Here is a 19,132-nt window from a genome sequence, read left to right as displayed (position 1 = left end):
AACTCTGGACTTGATCTGGACTGGGATGTTTTCTCAATATACCATTGCTCTTTCTTTTTTTTTAATTGATTAACATATTTTCTTGTTAATTGTGATTTTTTTTTCTTAAAATCATTTTATTTGGGGCTCATACAACTCTTATCTAATTGTGCATTTTTGTTTGTTTTTTAAACATTTGTTAAGGGCTCATATAACTCTTATCACAATCCATACATACATCAATTGTGCAAAGCACATCTGTACATTCTTTGCCCTCATCATTCTCAAAACATTTGGTCTCCTCTTTTTTTTTTTGTCACATCACTGATTGAAGCTGAACAACACGAGATGTTGCCGCTTCACCCATAAGTGGTGTTTTGTAATCTGCCCTTTTTGATGGCTCAGTGGGTCACTGGCAAAAGGCCCAATGAGCATTTGGTCTCCTCTTAAGCCCTTGGTATCAGGTCCTCTTTTTTTGCCCCCTCCCTCCCCGCTCCCCTCTCCCTCATGAGCCCTTGATAATTTATAAATTATTATTTTTGTCATATCTTGTCCTGTCCAATGTCTCCCTTCACCCCCTTTTCTGTTGTTTGTCCCCCAGGGACATATGTAGTTCCTTGTAATCGGTTCCCTCTTTCCAACCCACTTTCCCTCTACCCCAAATCTTACCATAGTGAATGAAGGGGGGCGTGCAGAGTGGAAACTCAAAGCCCATTTGTCTGGAAACTGGAGATCCCCTTGAAGAGGGGCCTAGGGGAGGAGATGAGTCAGTCAAGGTGTGATATTTCACCGATGAAAAATAAAACTTTCCTTTAGTTCCAATATGCTTCCTCCCCACCACCCCCACTATCATGATCCAAATTCTACCTTGCAAGTCTGGCTAGACCAGAGGATGTACACTGGCACAGATAGGAACTGGAAACACAGGGAATCCAGGGCAGATGATCCCTTCAGGACCAGGGGTGTGAGTGGCGATACCATTGCTCTTTCATATAAAGCGCTCTTCCACACTGTGGTAGTTTCAGAATCTGGTGTTGATTTCGGACTTGAGAGGATTAAGAGTAAAGGGGTAAAGTCCAATCTATCAATCTGATCATAGTCAATGAGACCTCTGTGTGGGCCAGGCCTTCTTCTAGGGATTCTGAGAACTCCTGCATTTACCTCCTTGGAAATGGAAGACACTATCTCTCTCTCTGCTCACTCCCTAGACGCTCTACTGACAAGACATATGGGAGACGCTTTACTGACAAGATACATGGCACTACGCTGATAAACCCCAGGCCCTGGGAACTGGAGAAGCCTTGTGGATATCCCTGCCAGGACTGAGATGCTTACAATACCACTGGATGCCAGGACTTTCTATCCACTGGCCTGTGATCATCCTGCATTTGGCATCATTGCATGTGTTTCCTGAGTCTGAGGAGGACTTTGTAGATTGGTAGCGGACATATGGGCTAATATTGGACTTATGGGCTTGGACTGGACTGGGTTGGGATGTTTTCTCAATGTATAATTACCCTTTATTTAAAACTCTTTCTTATACACATATGAGCATCTATGAATTTATTTCTGTATTCCACTCTGCCTAACAAACATACACAGATTTCTTTCTCCTATAATCTATATTTCAGTAAGTCATCCAAAGAAATCCATGACTCTAGTTTTGATCACCTTTGACAAACACCTTCATGATTCAATGCTAATGTTTTTGTTTTTTTTTCTGAAAGCTCTACTTCTCACCCATACCAAAATTCTAAAACCTTGCCCCTTAACCATGGCATACCAGTCTTCAGGAATATGGAATGTCAAAGGACTTTAAAGTTTACAAAGAAATTAAATTTATCAACTTTAGAAAACTTTTTCTGATCATTCCCTTTGCCTTAAGCTAACTAACTGAAATCTAGATATATCTGAGCACATTGTAACATTCTTAAGTGTTTTCTACAATTGTTGCCAACTAGTGCTCATTAAGTAGGCAACATTTCATAATTTGTGTCTCAATATTTCCTAAATGGTCTTTTCTTTCTTCTAATTCCTAACAGGCTTCCCCCAGTTTTGATGTCCTGTCATCGTCTTGTGTGTGTTAGACTGAGTTTTCTTGAAATACAAAACCAGTGATATTCATATATGTATAAGAAAGAACTTCATGTCAAGGAAAAGTTGTATATCAAGAAAGTTGTCCAGCCTAGTCCAATTCAAGTACATGAGTCAGATGGTAGCTGTAGGTCCTCTGGATTCCACCAGCTACCTATGGATGAAGCAGGAAGGTGAAGTGGGAAGCTGGGAGATCACAAGTTGGTGGGTACAAAGTTGCATGGATGGATACAAGATCTGTGGGATCATAGTATCCAGTGAAGCAAGAAGGACAAGAGAAAAAGAGAAGGTCTCTAACAGAATCTCTCATGAAAAATCACACACCCCAGAAGACATTATGACGTTGTGTCCTGATTGAGTGGTTGGTACTCACCCTTACCTTCACAAGGGCACATCTGGTTGATGTAAAATCAAACCATCACAGGTTGTATCCTCATTATTGACTTTATGACCATGGTGTCACTTTCATTTGTATTGTGGGTTCATTTCACCCCCTCACTACTACTACTTGTAAAAATATCTGTGATATGTCTATTATCTCAAGTTTTCATTTCTTTGATTTTTCTGATACTTTTCATATCCTTAATCATCCCTCTTAACATCCTCCCCCTAAAAAAACAAAACTGGAATTTTTTTCAAAGCTATTATTTAAATTTTCTTACAAAACAACCTCATCACCTTCAAAGATCTCTCCATTACACTTAATACATTTGTCAAATCTGAGATTCCATTCTTGGAAACATTTTTCGAACTCATCTGTTTGGATGATTGACAGTACCTCCCTCGTTTTCTTCTTCACTTCTTCTACATCATAAAATTGTTGTCCTTTCATGTCCCTCTTTACTCACAGAAACAAAAATAAGTCACATGGAGCGAGGTCAGGTGAGTCAGATACATGGGTAAGAGAATCATGCTGGTTTTTTGCCCACAACTAGTGCACTGAGATGACTGCATGAATAGGTCCATTGTCGTGGTGGCAAAACCAGTCCCCATTCTGCCACAAATCAGGCCTTTTTGTAGCACACTGTTACACAATCTTTTCAGAACCTTTAAATAGAAAGCTTGAATGAGTCTGACTGGGTGGAATAAATTTCAAATGCACTATCCCCCTCATAGAAAAAACAAACAACAAGTGAGTATTGTCCATCTGTGATTTCACTTGACTAGCATTTGGGGGGTGAGGTGATGACAGCTTCAACTGGCTTGACTGATGTTTGTTTTCAGGGTCATAAGAATAACACCATGTCTTGTCATCAGTGGTGACCTTGGGAAAAAGTCTGGGTCACTTTTGAGCTGTTCTTTCAAAGCACAGCCTGTTCCCACTTGACGGCTCTTTTCCTTGGTCAGTCAGAACACGAAGCCCAAAATTCGCAGTGGCCTTTCTCACTCACAAACCTTCTGTTAAAATTAGCCGAACTTCCAAGATAGTACAGCTAACTTCCCCATCTCTTCAAAGGCCCATCGTTGGTCTTCAAGCATCATTGGTCTTCGAGCATGAATTTTGTGATCATTTTCATCTCTTTGGGATGTTGACGGATGTCCAGAAAAAGTTTGTCATCAATCAATATTTTACCTTTTTTGAAAGGAGAAAACCACTTGTACACTTGAGTTTTTCTCATAGCACAGTCCTTCAAAGCTGTGTTCACATCACAACCATTCCTTCAGCATGTTTCCCAAGGAGGAAACAAAATTTTATAGCCTTACGCTGTTCTTTTAAATCAGCCATCACACACACACACACACACACACACACACACACACACAAAACAAAAAAGAAGGTTTGAACGAAACTGCTTTCACAAAATAATTCACTGTGACCATAGAGAACTTTCTCAGGAGAAGTCACTGGGTGCACTAACTCAAAGTGAGTTGCTCCATGCTCTCCTAGTACGAAAAAGCGTATTACAAAAATTGTGTCCAGTGGACATTTATTCCATTTTGGGGAGTACCTCCCCTAGTATTCATAAGATAATTTTTGTTCTTGCTGACAGGTTTCACTATGAATCATTACTACTGCCTTAGGATCAAGATATTTATATAAATATGCCATATTCTTTCTCTTACAGTTATATACTTGAAAAAAATGGCATGGAAGAGTGTCTCAGCCCCTATATGACCTCCTCTGTTTCACCTAGTGCTATGAAGTCAGACATGACTCCACTCTCGATCTTTCTTTACCTACTATGACATCAATTATTCCTCCCACCGTACCCTTATACTTGATTCAGAAAGTTACAATGGTGACAGAGAAGTTACAGAAAGTACTCATCATTAAGGGGGCTTATTAAGTAGTTAGGAAGGTTACCACAATTTAGGATTAGTAGGCTGTAAGGTTAATGTAATTCATGCAGAGCAACACTTCTTCTCAGCCAGGAATCAGTTCTCTCTCTGGTCCTCAGCCTCTCAGCCACATGGTTCCTTGCTTCATCAGTTTCTTGGAATATTTCCATTGGTATTTCATCAATTTCTGGAGCCTTATTTTTGGCTATTGCTTTCAATGCAGCTTGAATAACTTTCTTCAGTACCATTGGTTCTCTCTCACATGCCATCTCCTGAAATGGCTGAATTTTGAATAGATGTTTTTGATACAGTGACTGTGCACTCTTCCCATCTTCTTTGGATGCAGGAATTCCTGCATCACTCAGTATTTACCCATAGAATTTTTCAATATTGCCACTTGAGGATTGACTTTCTTCCTTGAGTGCTGTCCATTTAAGACATGCAAAGTATGTTCTTCCTTTTTTTGGTTTTCTAACTTTATGTCCTTTCCCATTTCATTATCATATCTTGCTTTGTCTTCTTTGGCTTTCCTTTCAACTTTTATATTCAGTTCTTTATTTTTTTTCCCAATTTGTTTGAGCTAGTATATGATTAAGAGCATTTTTCTGTGAGTGGCTTGAAGAGCCATATTAAACATTTTCACTCCACTACACTATGTCATGCCTTTTTCCTCTTTCCTCAGAACTTAACCACCTTTACTATTCTCACTCTCCAAAAAAGCACTTCTTTTGTTACCAACAACAGAAGTTATCATAAAAGAATGCAGAGTTTCCAGAATTATATTTTCCTGCATCTGAGCACATGGATTCTTCCTTCTATCCTCTTCCTGGTAATGAACTGGCAGTGAATAATGGAAGGCCAGCAATATCTCCATTTGTACACATGATCACATCTCATTAAAAACTTGCTATATTTTTTGACAATCATAAGATAAATATACTTTTCCAGCTCCAACTACCACCCATTTCAATCATGTCCCTGACAATATACCTTTAAAAGGTTGGTAGGGCCAATAATATAGGTCAGTGCCCTGGAGCAGCAGAATCAATTCACTAACTCCAAGTTTAAAAACAGAAATATTATTTTAGAAATTTTCATTAGCAGGGACACTGAAAGAAATATGGCTTATCTTAATGTTTCCCCTTTTGAAATCAGAAAATATAGAAAACATATACTTTTTACTTTGGGATGTAAACCCTATGGTTTTCACATACACATGTTTTATATTAACTCAGGCTTCACGATGACCTTAGGGGAAATAATTGCTGACTATTAGCAAGAAAACATTACAATACGCTTTTTTTATTAGTCTCAGAATGTTTCCGTTAACTAACCAGATAATAGGAATTAGCCTTTTGATCACTAATCGGCAAATATAAGAACAAGATTCAGTTTTCTAGCCCTTGCAGGTGACATCTATATTCAACCTATTTGCCAAGTATTGTAATGAGTTAACAACAATTCCATAAAACTTTATTAATAATCAGGCTACATTGTTATGCCTGTTATAAATATTTTTCTAAGTATTTCTTGAATTGTCTCATATAACTTCTCCATCAGAATTTCAACCCCAGAACTACATAAAAAAATCACTGTTGTCAAGGTCTTTAAAACCCTTTATATTATTAAATCTTATTACATGTCTCAATATTCATCTTAACGTACTTGTCAGCAGCAATCCATTCATAAATCGATCAATCCTTTCTCTCTTAATCCTTGTGCAGTATCATACCACTGTGCTTCAGCAGCATAGTCAGCATAGTGCATCAGGGAGTGGGCTGCTCTCCCAAGTCTACTCTTATTACAATTGATAACTTCAAAGAATCCAAGGAGCAGTTTTACTCTGTTATATAGGGCTCCTAGGGCTTGGGATCTACTCAATGGCAGTATTTTTTTTTCTCCAAAGGATACTTTATTGCTTGGATTACCAATACTTCATACTCTTGGCATGTTTCTTTTCTTCTCAGTCACATTTCATACTGGAATACTGCATGACCCAGTAATTGTAACTCTTTTTTTTTCTCTGCTTTTTTTCAGAGTGTTCTCATTTAGGTTTATGGCTTTCCATAAAACCAACAAACAAACAAAAACAAAACTCAATGCCATAGAGTCTATTCCACGCCTAGAGTGCCTAAAGGACAAGGTAGAATTGACCCCGCGATTTACAAGGCTATAACTCTTCCTGAAAGTAGAAAGCCTTCTTTTTCTCCCATGGAGTGCATTGTGGGTGCATGCCGCTAACCTCTTGGTTTGCAGTCCAACACATGAGCACTGTGCTATCAAGGATCCTTCTGATTTACCATACTACCTAGAGATGGTTCATTTCTGAACTTCAACTTCCAATTCAGGTATATGAGTTGAGTGTCTCATAATGTACACTGAATATCTATTCAAGATGTCTTACGGTAATAGTCATTTCAAATTCCATGTATTAAAAACCAGATTTGTTTCTACTACAGTTTCCACACCGCTGGCCTTCCAACTGACGGTACTTCAAAGATCTTCCAGATCCCTTCCCAGTAAAAAACAACTCAATCAACATTTAATAAATGACTAAGAATGGTTTCCCTTTTAAAAAATCACCCTAATGTTCTGTGATAAAATTTTGAAAAGCAATCATGGACAGATTTTTTTTTAAATTAATCATTTGCATTTGTGTTTGTTGAAAATTTAGAAGCACTTCATTTGAGTAATTAATGACTGAAGAAAAACCTATGCAATGAAAGGAGCCAGTCTCTTGTTTGTTGTTAAATATATCTTTCTTAAAATCAAACCAAACTAAATCAAACGCATAACTTCAAATGATTCTATTGCTTTTAGATTTAGTTCAAAGAATTAAAAATTTAACATTTCTTATTCCATTTTTCAATACCAGATCAAATTTAGACGCACCAGAGAAGTCTAATGGATATACTTTAAAACATTTTATACTCAAATAGAAGGCCATAAAATAAATCCTAGGTCATTTGGAATTGTTTTTGGTAAGCAGCTTGTAAACATATTTCCTGGAACTGCTACGGCCAGCTGCAGGAGCAATGAACTATTTAATTCTACTTGTCTAGCGAAAAATCCCTGTAACTCCTACCAAATGCACCTTTTCCTGCATGGCTCTGGGTAAGAAGATTGGAGACGATTCTTATAGGATTTACTTGTGAGTAATTATTAGCAGGATTCATCTTAACTGACATCCTGCTATAAAATGAACCCTCTGAGAAACAAGAGGTGGGGGTGGGGCTCACGATCCGTAAGAGGCAGGAATGGAGTCCATCATTTGGATGCTGACATCCCTGCACAGTGAACTTCTTTGAGGCTCTCCTCGGTTAAGGAGATAGAATCACAGTTTCAACTCACAAAAGTGGTTTTGACGTCTAAGGAGTGGCAGAGGAGTACTAACAGCAGGACCAGGAGCCCAAGCATGAGAAAGAGTGGTGGACTTGTAATCCACAGAACACGTAAAACTGAGTGCTTTGGAGCAGGAGGCTGGCTTGTGAAACAGAGTGCCTCTAGGCACTGCATCGGGGCAGCTGCACTAAATGGTCCAGGGAGGTGAAGCTGCTACCTGCAGTTTGAGGCTTGCTGTGATAGCATGCCCTTTGACATGTATTTGCAGTTCTAACATGTCCTGATGGAATATCTGTGTCCTGAGCATTTCTCCCTGCTGTGTATCCTGCTAACGTCCTTAATAAACTCTACAATCATGAGCATTGTGAGTTTTGTGTGGCTATTATAATGAATTATAGAACCTTGATGGAAAGCAGAGTGCAGAAAATAGAAAGTAAATATGACACAGAACACTAGCATAAACCACTCTGCAGAATAATGGAGGCCATTGCATCTTAGCTTAGATGTGTAAACAAACTGGGGTAGGGTAGTATTTACTACTATACTCATATGTAACTCCATGTTTGGCCTCTGGGCTAGTGAATGTTCATTTTAACTCTATCAGTTACTGTGTCAAATGTGTAATGCTAGTTACAAGTCACTAAAATAACAATTCAGAGTAAATCATATATAATTTGAAATATTTATCAAGATGGTCTGATCTTGTATATATTAGTTTCCAGAATAAATGGGAATGCGTTTAGAGAAAGACAAAATCTTAGAGAGCTTATTCTGTCAGCAATGAAAGAGAAGGGGTTAGAATTTAAGTTAGAGGCAAGAAAGATAAGGATATTTCAGAAAAGGCACAGCAGTATCTATATACTGAAGAAAGAACAAACCTGGAATTTCAAATAAAGAATACAAAACCTATGAGTCAAGGCACAAATCACTTATTTACCTAGAAATACTATTTTTGTTTTACAATGTATTTTAGCAAAGCTGCTTATTTTGTTGCTTACTAAAAACAAAGTTGCTTACTAAATTTACACAAAGTAAGAAGATAAAGGAAAGTAGGCAATTATTTTCTTAAGGAATAGGTCTGAAAATACTTTAAATGCTTTGTTTATTATTTCATTTAATTCTCAAAATCTATGAAGTTGTCATTATTAGGAATCTTTCTTAAAATCTGAGCAAACAGAAGCTGAAGATTACATTCTTCCAAGTTTATAAAGTTAATGTGTTTCAGATAGAGTTCAAACTTGGGTTTTAATAAATACCTAGTACAGTACAACCCCGGTACACAACCACATCAGTACTCGACATCATTAGATTTCAACATGAAATGGAGAGAAAAATTTTGCATTGGAGCTCAAACAAAACATTGGAATCTGGCCCGATTTACATGCTTATTGTAAACAAAAGCAGTTCATTTTTTGGTCACTCGGTGTTAATTGGCATTGTTAATATGTATTGTTTAAACTTTTTGTGGCTGTGTTCCAAGTGTTTTGCTATAATTTCCTCAGTTTTTGTGCCTTTTTGAACTGTTTTTAGATTTTTTTAAAAAACGGGTCCTAAGAGAGTGTTGAAAAGAACCATCATGACAAGGAAGTGGTTGAACATATTATCAATATTGCGGGCAGGAATTTAGACATTTCTTTTAGAAACGGTAAAGAAATGTCAACAGAAGACCATATTTGACAGATTTATTTATTTATTTTTGAGAAAGCTAGCATGTCCTTGTGAAAAAAGGCAAAGAAAATAAAAAGACTCCCGAAAGGCAACTACCAGTTGATTTTATGGAAGGGGATTCTTCTTCCAAACAATGACTCTCTCTCCATACCTCCTCTCCACATCTGTGTCCACAGACCCAGATCCTCATTAATCTCAAGGTATGGACCATACTGTCGTTACAAACATTTTTAATGTTTTCTTATTTAAATTATATTGTTTAACTGTGAACTTCATTACTTTGAAATTCCTGTGTAATGTTTCGTAGAAAAATGGCAAGGGTAGGCTCAAAGCTTGGTGATTAAGAACAGATTAATCTGTTTTCAGCTATTTCTTATGGGAATAATTGATTCAGAACTCGAATGCATTGCATCTCCATGCTCCTTCTAGAACGAATTAGCATGGACGTCTGGTGTTCTACTGTATATTATATTGGCAGAATGGCCTTTACATTTTGTTGTTGTGGCTCTTAGAGTTGTTTATAAACCAATGTTTGTAATATGTCTGAATAATCATTGACTTTGTTAGGTGTTATGTTAGACAAGATTCTCTAGAGAAACAAGACCAGGTCACATATGATTATATATATATATATATATATATATATATATATATATATATATATATATATATATATATATATATATATATATATATATATATATATATATATATATATATATAAAGAAATAAATAGCTAATTAGTATGTAGAGCAGTATAAATGGCTCAGTGCAACTCACTTCCATGCGATTACTATTACACTGGCAGTCCTTCAAGTCACAAGGGCTGCTGGTTGCAAGTCAAGGAAGCAGACAGCTAAGGCTGAGTCCTTTGTAAGGCAATTCAGTCAATCCAGTCACAGGCAGCAAACAGCAAGGCAGATCACCTATAGTCAGCAAGATGACGGGATCCGAAAGTCCCCAGCTCAAGTGATGTGTATTTCAGTAGCATAGTGAAGCAGGTCTTGAAGGAACCTCAAACTGTAGAGACATAGTCCACGGGCTGGGTGTCCCACAGGTAGTGTAGCTTGCAAGTTGGGGCAGAGAACCAGTTAAGGCAGCCATACACTGGTCTGATCATCAAACCGCAAGACACATGAAAGGCAAGGCTCACCAAGCCATTTACCTCTCGACCTTCAATTAAGCTATTCTTCAATGAATCCCACATGTTTTCGATGACCAGGTTGGCACAATAAAACTACCTTTCACAAGGACCATTGTGTTGATTCCAACTCATAAGATCCTATTATTAAAGAACAAATTGCAGCCATCCTCACAATTGCTACTATGTTTAAACTCATTATAATAGCCATGGTCGGTGTCAATCCATCTTGTTGAGAGTATTTTTTTTCCTGGCCCTCTAATGATGATGTTCTCAACTAGTGACTGGTTTATTCTGATAATAAAGAATGATAATAAATGAAGAAGCATTGTGGGATTAGTTCTGTTAGTACAATCAAAACAAAACAAAATGTGAAAAACATTTTGAAATGTAAAGTTAGAATTAAAATAAAAATTACAAACAAACAAATTCATGTAAACAAACAAACAGAAAAGCAAAACACTGAAGATACCCTATAGATTCTCGTGAAAAGCAAATCTACCACATCAAATACCTATTACAATAAGGAGTTAATCACTATACTAATATATTGTGTTATTCTGGGTAGAATAGAGAAACAAATTCATAGATACACATATGTGCATAAGAAAGAGGTTTGTGGCTCTCGCTCTCGCTCTCGCTCTCGCTCTTGCTCTCAAAAAAGAAAAAAAAAAGAAGTTTGTATATAAGAGCAATTGAATATTGAGAAAACATCCCAGTCCAGTCTGGCTCAAGTCCTTAAGTCTGATATTAGAACATATGTCTGATACCAATCTATAAAGTCCTTTTCAAACTCATGCAACATATTCAAAGACAATAAATACAAGATGATCACAGGCCGGTGGGTGGAAAGTCTTATGGATTCAATGCTGGTGTAAGCATCTCAGCACTGGCAGCAGTCTCTATGTGGCATCTCCAGTTCTGAGGCTCTGGCTGCCATCAGCAGGTCTCCATGTGGCTTGTCAATAAGAATGTCTCACAGGGACTGAGCATGTGTCCCACCTCCAATGAGCTTTTTATCTCCTTAGTGCCTCCACATGAGGTTGGAAAGCTGTGATCTGATTGACAAGCCAAACTCCACTCCTTCACCTGTAAGTCTCAAATTGACAATAGATTATGTAACCACCGCAGACCACCTCTTACTAACTTGACACTTTTACATGACTCTTTAGCCATGTATAATTTTAAAACATAATAACAAAATCGTATCTGTACCTAATAGGATGAAACTAAAATGAGTACAAAGCAATATGTGCCAAAGTCTCATTTAAACATAATATTCTGCAAGTGAACAACACAATAATATTCTATGCCTTAGATGCAGTTAAGTAGTACATACACCTTAATTCTCTGAATATTTTCCTCCACCTATAAAAGTTTGTAAGCTAGCCACTTCATCCCTTTATCCACCTCATTCTGGGTATCCATTTTCTATACTGGATGAAGTATAGAAATTAAAACAACCCAGTGCTCTGAGGAGATAATCATATTCTTTGATGTGAAGAATCTTCATCCCAGTTTGATACTTGTGAACTATGCATCCATAAGCAAAGTCAGATCAGAGCAGGCCATCCATACAGTTTGAAGCAATATGTACCAATTCATGAGCTCACATATCTTCTATTCAATATCTGGTTCGGGTCTGGTTAACTCAATGTGGGCTTCCTCACTTAGTGTCACCAGGGTGTCTATTGATTGCCTCGGCTTTAGACCATGGGCTCATCACAAATTCTCAACTAACCTAGACCCCATGTGCTAGGTCATGAAGTACAGACCAGTCAACTTGGAATGCAAATATCCTGAGTTCTCCAAAATACTGGGTGGGGCTTACCCTTCCAGAGCCTTCTTTTCAGGCGTTTCTTAAACCCATTTAAAGATCAAATTTTAATGGTTCCAGGCAAGTGGACTTACAAGCTCTCTATTTTCATACTTCGCAATAACCATCATTTACATAAATCCTTATATCAACAAGCAAAGGTATAAACAAAGTAGAATCAGATACTGAACTCAATTCTTAAAACAGTGAATTTCAATCCTTATTTAGTTTATTTTAATCCTTATCTAAACTGTTCTCTTGATACAAAATATGGGTTAGGCTTCTGAAAGCATCAAGCCAGAGCCTGGTTTTCTGTCAGCCGTTTTGACCTTCTGTCAGCCATTATTTCCTAAGCAGCTTGGTTTCTGAGAGATTTAAGGAATGATTCTACCCCTGAGCTCAATATACATTAACACCATTCATTTTCAACATTTCAAACAAGAATAACCAAACAAAGTAATCAAAACTTTAACTTCCCATATCTTTCCAGAGAACAACCCAGTAAACCTTTGGGATATATCTGACCTCTGGCTAGCCAAAGAAGAAACGCTACCATGAGGCAGAAGTCAAGCTAACATTTACTCTCCATCTTTACAATTTATTTCTCTAGTACCCATTCCTGGTTCCATAATGTATTAGTCTGGGTAGACTAGAGAAACAAATCCATGGATACTTATAAGAAAGATGTTTATATACAAGAGCAATTGAACATTGAATATTGACAAAACACCCCAGCCCAGTCCAACTCATGTCCATAAGTCCGATATTAGCCCACTTGTCTGATTCACGTAAACACATGCAATGGCACCAAATAGAGGATGACCACAGGTTCGTGGGTGGAAAGTCTTGTGGATCCAGTGGCAGTATAAGCATCTCAGCGCTGGCAGGGTTCTCCATGTGGCTTCTCAAGTTGAGACATTACTGCCATCAGCCTGTCTCCATGTGGCTTTTCAAAAAGAATGTCTCACAGGGTTTGAGCCTGTATCCCGCCTCCACTGAGCTATTTATCTCCTTAGTGCCTCCAAATGAGGTCATCAAGCTGTGACCTGATAGATAGGCCAAACTACATCCCTTCACTTGTAAGTCACAAAGTGACAATTGATTATGTAATTACCACATTTATTATGACTTCAAGTTAAATTTTAAATTGCATTTGAGTGTTTATGTTTTACTTTAAAAATCTGACTAACAGATATGCAATGAATCGCAATGGAGAGCCATATCTGACCTCCTCTGGCTTCCCCATTGCTGTGAGGTAGGAGTCAGATGAGCCTCCATTGTCCATCCTTCTTTCCGTATTCTCACACCAGTCATTCCCCTCACACTACTCTACAAGTGTTGTGAGGGTCACAGAACTCAGAGACAATGCACACAATTATGGGGCATGATTAGGGAAGTAATTAGGTGCCACAAGTCAGGATCAGCAAAAAATAAGGATATAGTCACTGATTCTTCTCAACCAGCAGCCAAGACTATTTCAGGGTTTCAGCCTCTCAGCCACATGGTCTCTTGGCTTTTGCCTCCAAGGGCATGGAAGGCAGCCCTGCCCATCACTCTGTCCCACTGTTCTTGGGCTAGAAAAGAAGAAGATACCCCATAACCTCATCCCTGCTTCTCTGAGACTCCATGCAGTGGTTTGTGATCTGTCTGGTCTCAGTGGCCTGTGCCACTTCAGTGAGAGATCTTAAAGTTTCTTTTCCAAGAGCCTCTATGTTTCCTTCTTCTCTGCCATTATTTAAAGATCACTTGTCCTTAGAGGGAAAGGAGTGGTAATTAAAACTTCCCAATCCCCTAACTGCCCAATTCCCTAACTGCCCAATCCCCTAACTGCCCAATTCCCTAACGCACTTCTATACATATCCTGTTTACATTATACTTCCCAAGTTACAGAGGCTTGGGTAGAAGAACCATAATAAGAAATTTTATGACAATGCAAGATATGGAAAAATAATCTATGACTTATCAAGGGTTCGTGAGGGTGGGTAGGCAAAGAAATGGGAAGCGGGAAGAAAATGCTTTGAAAATGATGATGGTGGCATAGGTGCATATGTGCTTGGACACATTGGAGGAATGTATGGATTATGATAAAAGATGTGAGGGCCCCCAGTAAAAGTGTTTAAATTAAAAAACAAATTTCTACTCCACTACAATATATATCAGGCATTTTAAAAGAAAGAAATAGTTTTATAAGGCATTAATTTGTGTTGATATTTTATCTTCTGTTTTGAGATATAGATGTATTCACCTTCTAGTGTGAATAAAATATATATAAAAATTGAGTAATAAAATGCTTCATATTTTATTGCTTTATATTTATTCTTATATTGGCTAACACTGTTCAATAGAATTTTTAAACATCACACACCTAAAACACTCAAACAGACTTAGCCCATTACTTATAAGCTAGATAGATTCCATATCGAATAGGTGGAAACGAAATATTTTTAACTTGTTCTTTGTCACTGAAACAAAATCTCTATGGATGGCTCCACAGATCAGGATAACTGTGGTGGTGGTGAGTGAAGGTAGGAACAATAAAGGTGGTGGATTCTGAAGCTTATTCTTTACCTTCTTAAATTGTTTCATGTTTATTTAAGAGCGCAACATGCTGCTGTTACTGAATTGGGAGTGCCTTTTCATGAATCCCTCTAGGGATTGTGTGTGTGTGTGTGTGTTTGTGTATGTGCGTGTGTGTGTGTATGTGCGTGTGTGTGTGTGAGAGAGAGAGAGAGAGAGAGAGAGAGAGAGAGAGAGAGAGAGAGAGAGAGAGAGACTAGCAGGGAGACTGTATCTCTGCCTCTTCCAGTACAGATAAGTGAGTTTGTTAATTTTTTGTTTGGTAAGATTAAGTGGAAATGAGTTCTATCAAGGAGATATAATGTGCATAAAATTGAAGCTCTTTTGTAAGAGAGTGGATGATTGCCCTCTTTTGCTACAGGCGAAAGAATTTTATTAGAAAGATGTCAGAAACCATTGTAAAAGCCGTGTGTGTGTGTGTGTGTGTGTGTGTGTGTGTGTGTGTGTGTACGCATGCAGGGGTAGGGGTTATGGGTCCACTAAAATAAAGAGACATTAATCTTGAAAATAAAACATTGTTCAAAGATATACAAATATTCCATATCTCAAAAGTTCTTCTTTAAAGATTACAACCTATTCTCTTGAAGAGTTGACTACTGAATAAGTTGTAGATAAAGTAAAAACTCCAAATGACCTTACAAAAGCATCTGTAATGAGGTAAGAGGAGTTACTTTGAGAGAATCAGAAGAGACAGGATATAACTGGCAATCAGCACTTATCGACTGGCAAGCCAAAGGAGATGGAGGGGTGGAAACATCCGTAAGGATTAGGGGATGTGTCAGACAGAATGTTGTGAGTGTCCAATTAATCAGATCACATTCCAGGAAAGGTGAAGGCGCCTGAAAGGAAATCAGTATGGCTCTGAAACAGAATGGTGCTTTCTAGGTGGAACTTTTGAAAAGAATCAGGAATGCAATGTAAGTATGTTGATGTTAAAAGGGGCTGTATTTCCCCTGGTTTCTGTGGCATGGGGAGGTTCCAGGGGAGCCTCACTTACACTTGCAGTTTCGAAGGGTCTTAAGAAAAATAATGAAGCAGGACTCACAATATGTTGCATGGCCTTTATAAGTAGAGCGATGGCAGGAAACGTGGACTTCTATGGTGGATGTCAGCGTGGACTCTAAAAAAACAATCATGAAAAACAAAAACAAAAGCAGATGCACAAACCCCTTCAGGAAATGGCTGTGCAATTGCCCTAAACAAGGAAATAATTAATATATCACACTAGAAATGAGCAAAGACAGAGGACAAAGAGAAGAAAAGGGAGGAAAAGGAGATGCTATTTGCCTTTTGAGGGCATGGAACATTCAAATTATATTTAGAATTTACATTTGCTTCATTGACCTAGGTTAGTTAGCGATGTTGAGTATGTGTCCAGCTTCTATGTAACTGCTGCTGAAGGACAGATGAGATTGTGTAGGAGAAGAATTAGCAGAATCTACAGCAGTTAGTAAGATTAAACTAGTTTACCTTACATCAACACCAGAAAATTAAATGGGGTGCAGCCATATTCAGTTTGTGAAACTTGAACTTATATATTTAAAGTTTTAAGACCCCATGGATTTAAGACCCCATTGCATTGTTTAAAAATGTGAAAGAGAGGTCATAGCCTCACAACGTTTTTACCTTCCAGCATTTATCTGAAGACTGGGGAGAATGGGCCTTGATAAAAGTGGGTGACTGGACACTCAATACAGATATATTAGAGAATAAATAACGTTCAGAGCAGATATTGAACCTCCCTCAGCTTTGAGGCTAGTAAGCACTAACAGTGACATCATAGGAAAAAATGACAATGGAAGACACAGAATAGGGATTTTAACTGATTTTGCTGGACATATGGTATAACTTTAAGCAGAAATTCTTAATAGAGATAATTAAATAAGCAAAGAAATTGAGTCTCTAGCAATCAAGCCAGCTGAGCATTAGAAGCTGCATTTCATAAAGTTTCAGAATGAGCAAATTTAACAATACATATTTTAGGCACACATAATTATGAGAAAGGAATTTCAAAAACAAAGAAATAATAAATTCAAACTAATTATGGTGGAATGGTCTCATCAGAGAAAAGTAAGATATGATGCACAAGAATCACAAGGTACAGGTAAATTACTGATACTGTATTAATTCCATAAATGTATCTATGCATAGGATCGATATACTGAAAACCCGAAGGCACTAATGAAAGAAAACAAAGAAAATGTAGATTGAAAGTTGTATTGTGATTAAAGATTAGAAGACTTAATATTATTGAAAGGCTATTGTTCTCCAGTAAGGTTTAATAGAGTTAGCAAAACTCCAATCAGAATTTCTGTAGGCTTTTGTTAGATATCGACAAGCTTACTTTGACATATATGCCCATTCAAGGAAACTAAATTATGGAAAAAAGTTTAGAAAATGGTGGAAGATCCCATTACACAATATTACTCTGAATCTATAGTAATCAAAACAGTATGATAGTAGTTAAAAGGTAACCTAAAGATTAGTTTGAAAAATTAAGTATTTCAAAAAATATATCCTCACAAATATCATAGATTAGTTATTGATTCATATGTAAAGGTAAATTAATAGGACATAAAATGTTTTTGCAAGTAAGTCATGTTGGGACAATTGGACATTTATATGAAAAAAGAGTGAGAGAGAAACTTCTTTAGCTCATTTCTCATAAAAACAATTGATTCTAAAAGTTCATTGACCTGATTTCACACAAAGAAAATAAACATCTGTGTTAGTCTGGGTTGGCTAGAGAAATAAATCCAGGGAAACTTATATGTGCACAAGAAAGAGCTTTATATAAAACAGTAATTGTATCTTAAGAAAACATTCCAGCCAAATCAATGAGTTCAATATTAGCCATATGTCAGATATTATTCTGTAAATTCCTCTTCAGACTCATGCAACACATGCAACAATGTGGAATGCAGGAAGACCACAGACCAGAGGTGGAAAGTCTTGTGGGTTCAGTGGTGATGGAAGCATCTCAGTATGGTGTGGGTCTCCACATGGCTCCTCCAGCTCCAGGATTGTGGCTCCATGAGTGTAGCTCCATGTGTCTTTTAAGCAGGAAGACAAAGCAGAGAGTGAGCGTGGGTCTGGCCTCCAGTGAGCTATTTATCTCCTTAGTGCCTCCAAATGTAGTCATCAAGCTGTGATTTATTGACAGACTAAACTCCACCTCTGCTTTAATAGTCTCAAGTTGATAGTAGATTATATAACCACTGCTCCATTCAAGAAGAAAACAGGAAGAAATCAGTGTGATCTTGACTTGGACACAGACATGAACAAAAGCATCGTTTGGAAATTTTACAATTATTTTAACGTATAAATTTGGCTAAGCTTTGTTTTGTTTTTGTTTTTGCCAAACACTAAGCTGCTTACTAACATTATAGTAATTTTGTATGATTAGATCAATTAGCATTGGGCACAATAAATTATTATTCAGTGCTATGCAAATCAGTGACATTAAGTATAATATAATAAATAAATCATTTGAGATCACACAGACATAGATGATACTCTTTTCCTAATCACTTGTGAGTTATGCAACAACAGATGCACACACACCCCACACAAACACAAATGTGTTTCCCATGAACACAGACACACCTACACCTTGGAAAATAATTGACGTGTGAAAAACATCTATCAATCAATAAACATCTAGAGATAAAGACAAAGAAGAAAGTAGACATGGGTGAGACCCTGCTTTAGATGTAAAGGCTCAAAATGAGAAATTAAATTTATCTTCTTCCAAGTCAACTGTTGGTAGGTGCCATCAAGTGGACTCTGAATCATAGTGACCCCCTGTACCAGGGAGCAAAGTACGCCCACTCCGGCGTTATCCTCAACATTGTTATGTTTGAGTTCATTGCTGCAGCCGTGCTGATAATCTGGCCCATCAGGGTCTTTTTATTTTTATTCTTCCTTCTACTTTACCCTCCCTTCTCTTTTACCAAGTATCATGTACTTTTTTTTGAAAGACAATAATAAGATGTCTTGAGACAAAGTCTAGCCATCCCAAGTTCGCAGGGACATACTGGCTGCACTCCCTCTAAGAAAGACTTGTTTGTTCTTTTGGTAGTCCAACGTACTTTCAGCATTCTTTGCTAGCAACTATTCAATGCATTGGTTCTTTTCAGTCTTCCTTATTCAGTGTCACACTTTAATATGCATATTACATGATTATAAATATGATTATAAGGATTCATGTGATTATAACAACACTATATGATTAA

The 19,132-nt window shown here is 37.4% G+C and overlaps 1 pseudogene; it reads right to left on the bottom strand.

Annotated features, from left to right (window-relative positions):
- Positions 1–290: 290 nt before the first annotated feature.
- LOC142441560 (small nucleolar RNA SNORA21) lies at positions 291–419 on the bottom strand (annotated as a pseudogene).
- Between the last annotated feature and the right edge of the window lie 18,713 nt (positions 420–19,132).

Source organism: Tenrec ecaudatus, chromosome 2, assembly GCF_050624435.1.
Source record: "Tenrec ecaudatus isolate mTenEca1 chromosome 2, mTenEca1.hap1, whole genome shotgun sequence".
Taxonomy (NCBI): Eukaryota; Metazoa; Chordata; class Mammalia; order Afrosoricida; family Tenrecidae; genus Tenrec; species Tenrec ecaudatus.
The sequence above is the reverse complement of the archived record's forward strand: the minus strand, read 5'-3'. Positions and strand labels throughout refer to the sequence as shown.